Source organism: Brienomyrus brachyistius, chromosome 2, assembly GCF_023856365.1.
Source record: "Brienomyrus brachyistius isolate T26 chromosome 2, BBRACH_0.4, whole genome shotgun sequence".
In the NCBI taxonomy this organism is placed as follows: domain Eukaryota; kingdom Metazoa; phylum Chordata; class Actinopteri; order Osteoglossiformes; family Mormyridae; genus Brienomyrus; species Brienomyrus brachyistius.
The window spans coordinates 16,249,609-16,255,608 of record NC_064534.1 but is presented as its reverse complement, the minus strand read 5'-3'; the positions used below and the strand labels follow the sequence as shown (position 1 = coordinate 16,255,608).

Genomic DNA, 6,000 nt, shown 5'->3' with positions numbered 1-6,000 from the left:
TCATTAAGTTATGTGACTTATTTACAACAACAACAACGTTTAACATTCCATATATACCATATACAGGTACAGCAAATGTCATTTAAATATACCCATATTATTTTCAGCAATGATGTTCAGGATTTTTTTTCGCACCCTAGGTTCTGGCTTTTCTGTCGCTGATAATAAATATGAATTTACAATTGTTCTATATTTCTATTTTAAAGGACAATATCAGATATTTCTTGTGGTTGCTGATACATCTGAAATTAGGGAAGTGTGTATTTTTCCATTTCAACCCAGTGTGAGTCAAATGCTGCAACTGAAAAGACGTATACAGCCTGTTATGTAGTATTATTTCTGCAGCAGAGGGCAGAATCTGTGACTCTCTCTCTCCATGAATGATGTTTCTGCATTGGATTGTTACCTACAGTGTAAATACCTCACTGTGTCATTATGCAGTGGTGGAAAGTTCAGGTGCAGAAAGTAAAAATCCAGACCAAGATTTTGTTTCAACCAACTAGGTGAACATAAAGAGTGACAGTCCCTGAGTACTCATCTGTTTGGTTGAAACAAATTCTTGTTCTGGATTTGTACTTTCTGCACCTGAACTTAGCACCTCGGTCATTACGGTTCTGACAAAGGTGAGGGCCCTGTGTTTATTTGAATATTGATTCTCATGTTGGATATTTTCCCCATAATTATATTGAAATGTATTGCCATTTATATGTTGTAGTAATAACTTTGTTTTTGGGGTTCATTGTAGAGAAGAAGCCTCACAAATAGACTGATAGACATTTTCTATCTGACGTAGCCAAAGACTTGATGTGGTAATAAAACAGACATGTGACTGGTTAATATTTAGTGTGGCATGGAGGCTAACTGGCTAACATTGTTGCCTACACATTCAGAAGTGGGGGCCCAGATCCTGTCTGCGCTAATCATGTGTGTCGAATTTTTATGTTCTCCCTCTGTTGTGTTTTTTTCTCCTGTTGTCCAAAGACATGCAGTTAGGCTAATGAGTGTCTGATTCTTCCGTTGCGTGTGTGCCCTACCATCCACTGCCATTATATCTGGGGTATCCCCCAGCGCCATTCCCTGTGCCTGACATAGGCTGCAGCCCACATCGTCCTGCCCTTGAAAAGCTGGTGAAAAATAAACAGTTTATACTTATTAAGATCTAGAAATTGGATAATAAATAATCATGAAATGTCCTTTTGTGTTTTATTTATGTACTTTCATTATTCCTAGCAATGCGGCTCCAAGCCAGACAAAAAAAAAACCTTTTTCTTTTTAAAAACATTGTTTTTTTTTTAAATGTATTTAGGGTTTCTAGCATTGTTTGCACTCCCTCCCTATTGTCTTCCTACAGTGATCTTCTGCAATCCGATCCTTGACAGTTTGCTAATCAAATTTTAGATGTGTTATGCTTTATTTTCTGACCAGTGTATTCCATATCTTGGTAGCATTAGAACTGAGGCAACTTTGCCCAAACTGCCATAAATACTTGTGGCAGCGAAGCCCCCTGTCTGACCGATGAGTCGTGACGTCAAGAAAAGCTGCGATACAACACATGCATTTCCAAATATGCAGAGGAGTGGAAGCTATTTCTGTTTCTACTTGGGATAGCCAATAAGGAGAGATTATAAGGAGGCTTTCTGCTTCTTGTCTCTGCATACTCACTTTTTAATGGGTGCTTATAATTGGTTGTTTTTTTGAGTTTGACTTTGGGAAACGTATAAACCAGCACTTTCCTGTTTTATGTTTTCTAGATTAAACATGATTAATTTTGATTGTATTAGTGTACATAGAGCTCAGTAATGACTCTGGATGCCTTGTCGCTTTAAATTATACTTGATCACTAATACATGAGTTTGGAGCCATTTAGTCTGATGTTTTTTAGGGTAATTATAATGTATCAAGACTGTCCATGTATAATTACAGTGGTAACAGGGAACTGTTTTTCAAACCTATTTTTCGGGTTTAAAAGTGTGTTTAGAGTTTCGGGGTTGTTGTTTGGAAGTTCTTTAAAAATCCTGCTGTTCTTTAATTAGCTGGAAAATGCAGCAGTTCCCTTAAGCACACAGCAAGGTCAGAGGTCATATGTGACTAGTTTATGAATTTGTGAGGAGGATGTTTGAGCATGTTTTGGCAGATATATTGGAACAGGATGTTCAAACCGTGTTTGGATGTAACACCAGTACATGCTTCCCATGTAGTTTAGCTATAGATTCAGTCGTCTTCTTGCTGGTCTTAGCTCTCTCAAAATGCTCGAGGGACATACTGTAGCTGTCTTTTTAGGGTTTTAACAAACTTACCATCAATCTTAAAACTATTTCTTGTGCATGAGACATCTCAGCTGTAAATTTTGTTTGATACTTCCTTATGCAAACTGTTTGAGTGCATTGACGATGTATATTCATTTGTGTGTGAGTGTATATATATGAACAATAGGTTAGTAGAGTCTTATAATTTCTAAGTGTGGGACAGCACGCGCATTGGGTAGCGCTGGTAGCCCTCAGAGTTGGAGGTTAAAATCCTACCACTACTTCCTGCTTACAGACCTTGCATCTTTGCAACCTGTGTCATGTAGGTTTCCTCCTGCAGTTCAAACACGTTGTTAATTGGCATCTCTAGGTTGTCCTTGCAATGGAAAGACATCCCATCCAGGGTGTACCCCAGCCTTGTGCTTTGGGCTGCCTGGGATAGGCTATACACATTTAATCGAATACATTAAGGGATCTGTATGAAATGCAAAGTGAGAATAAAGACAAATGTCAACCAGAAAACACAGAATTTGAAATGGCACAAATCTATTACTCCCTCTGCTTTATATAGCATAAGAGGGTGATATTCTATATATGTATTCCATCTAAAATCCACATATTTCTGAGCTTAACTAGATATTTTTTAATCTTAGTTTTTGGTTCATAGTATTGGAAGGTGACCCATATATATTTATAACTGAATGATCATTTGCTGAGACATGGAAAGGTTTATCAAAGTGACGAGGCTTGTGTTCCTGGCTTGGCAGATGCGAGAGCTTTTTAACCCAGAGTTAATACAGGATGATAAACCTAGGATTCATAGAGGAAGCAGCAATGTGTAGCTGCAGGCTAGCTTCAGAAAGAGACAGGTGTGGTGATCGTACTGTGCATTGATTTCAGCCACATAGAGGACAGAGACTACAAGCAGAGTGATGTCATCTCTGACTTCAGCTTTCCTATTCTACACCTCATTGACGTCAGACTTCACTGGCATTGTTTGTTGACAGCACCTGGACTCAACACACCTGCAGTGATGCCGTGAGAGATGGCAGGGTCGACTGATGCCTTGTGCCTTGGGGAGCAAATATACCAATAAGCAGAATGATTATAGGCAATCTGAAAACAAACAAAGTCAAACCATTTTTATTTATGAAAATACAACTAAAGTGCCACTAAAGTGGCAAAAGAAATGATCACATTTTGCACTGTGGAAATATCAACTGAGGGTAAACTGTTACACCCAGTACTGAAGCAAACTGAAATAATGGTATGTGTAGAAGGCTGATATCTAGTTGGAATAATTTGTTTTGTTTGGAATTTAGAATTTGGTGATCAGTGATCATTGTTGACACACCACAGCACACAGTGCACAACAACAAAATGTGTCCTCTGCACATGTACATATTACATTGTGCATGTACATATCACACAAAATATATCTAAAAATATACAGTATGTAAAAGAAAACAAGCAAATTTATATAGTAAATTTTCAAGATTACAGTTAAGTGGATGAAAAGCTGTATTTGTGCACATAACAGTTTTACCATCAATAAACATCCTTCCTAACTGGAATAGAAGACAAGCAGATGAACTCCTACTAAACCAAAATCTTCCACAAATATAGTAACAGATTTTATACACGCAGGTCAAGGGGAACATATTAAAAAATAATGTTAATGTTTATTGCTCCCTTATAATTATTTATTTTTGCGCATTTTATTTTTGATCTTATGCCACAAAGAACAAACCTTAATGTTTATTATGATTAAATAATCCCCTTAATATTTTGGTCATGATAAATGGATAGGTAATTTCACAAAAGACTTAAAAGTCTTAGATATACAACAAAACTGGTAAAGCAAAGGGTAAAGCAAAGGGTAACACAGACCCTGCAGCATTTCAGCTGCACCAATGAATAATCCATATATATATATGTATATACAGATATATACAGATATTTTAAATCACATAGAAATGACTCTAGGAACTTTCTTTACTCTAGATATGTGATTATTAGACAATGAAAGGCGATACCGTGTTAACCTAATAGTGTTGCCATTTAACCTACACGAATTTATATACAGGGTTGCCAACTCTCGCGTATCTGGCGTCACTCACGCTTTCTGACTCACGTTCACGCAATAATCACACAGCAAATTTATATTATTCCATTATAAAACTAAAATTAGCTGCATGAAATGAGTAGTTTGCAAACCCTGCACACGACTAATAATATATTATTAGTCCAGCTTATTATTAATGTGATTATTACATATATTATTATACATGTATATACTCTGTATATGTATATATAGAGTCACCAACTTTGGTCGGGTGGCTAGCTTGGCATTTTCAATTCTAGACAAGTCTACACATCCTACTGGGTCGCGGGGGGTCCGGAGCCTATCCCGGAAGCAATGGGCACGAGGCAGGGAACAACCCAGGATGGGGGGCCAGCCCATCGCAGGGCACACTCACACACCATTCACTCTCACCTGCATTCCTACGGGCAATTTAGCAAGTCCAATTAGCCTCAGCGTGTTTTTGGACTGTGCGGGTGGGGGAAACAGTCCAAAGTGTGGGGGGAGTACCCGGAGGAAACTCCACACATGTAACCCAGGCAGAGACTCGAACCCGGGTGTGAAGCAACAGTGCTAACCACTGCACCACCATGCCGCCCCTCCACTCGCTTACATGTATAATAATATATGTAAATCGTGTGCAGGGTTTGCAAACTACTCCAACTCATTTCATGCAGCTAATTTTAGTTTTATAATGGAATAATATAAATTTGGTGTGTGATTATTGCGTGAACGTGAGTCAGAAAGCGTGAGTGACGCCAGACACGCGAGAGTTGGCAACCCTGTATATAAATTCGTGTAGGTTAAATGGCAACACTATTAGGTGAATACGGTATCGCCTTTCATTGTCTAATAATCACATATATAGAGTAAAGAAAGTTCCTAGAGTCATTTCTATGTGATTTAAAATTTATAAAGCATATGTGAACATTGCAGGTTTAATTAAGACTCTGCTATAGTTGTTTGGTGACTCTTGCTGTGTAAAACGGCGTCTGAGGGCAAGAGGTGAGGACGTAACGGCGGGGCGCGAAACCTCGGTCGAGCTCGGTGAGTTTGTCCACGTCGTTTCCATGTACTACATCGTTAAAGTGATTCAAAAATAAGAGCAGCGTCCCGTCTTTACTGTCTGTTGTACGTCCTGCTGGTTTTTACCTCGTAGCATTACTGTCCCGGCGAGGCTGGGCGTAGGCCGGGTGTACAGCCGAGGTGAACAGGTACGCTGTTTGGCTGCCCGCTCCCATGTAAAGGTGATTCCTAAAAACCTTAAATAGGTTACGGATTACAGAGTCGAAGTCACCACAGCTGGACTAAAGAACCTGACACACGGCAAGAAGGTTAATTTGAGAACGTAGTATCGCTCGGTTCGTTTCTTTAAGGAGGCAGGGTTGCCAACTTAGGCCGGGTGGCTGGCGTGAGATTTTCAATTCCAGACTAGTCTGCGCCAGAATTACATGTATGTAAGGGTTTTACTACCTTGTAAACTGTCTGTAGAGTTTGTGAAGTACCCCAACGCTTTTGATAGTTAATTAGGTTTATAATGGAATGGTATAGATTTGCCGTAAGATTTCTAGCTTGAGAGTCAAAACGCGGGGGTGTACCGCCAGCCTGACGGCTTCGAGGCCTGAGACCAGTTAGGCTATTAACACATTATTTTAAAAACATTAACACAAA

General features: G+C 39.1%; 1 protein-coding gene across 6 annotated transcripts in view; it reads left to right on the top strand.

Annotated features, from left to right (window-relative positions):
- Positions 1-5,103: 5,103 nt before the first annotated feature.
- gpat2 (glycerol-3-phosphate acyltransferase 2, mitochondrial) overlaps positions 5,104-6,000 on the top strand; it is a 65,496-nt gene continuing 64,599 nt past the window's right edge. For 4 of the 6 annotated variants that reach the window (XM_048990429.1, XM_048990409.1, XM_048990440.1 and 1 more), the window contains exon 1: positions 5,117-5,376. The gene's annotated coding sequence lies outside the window, so the exon portion shown is untranslated. Of the gene's footprint in view, positions 5,377-5,518; positions 5,544-6,000 lie in introns of those variants that run through there. The other 2 variants (XM_048990377.1, XM_048990401.1) reach the window with 2 other exon arrangements.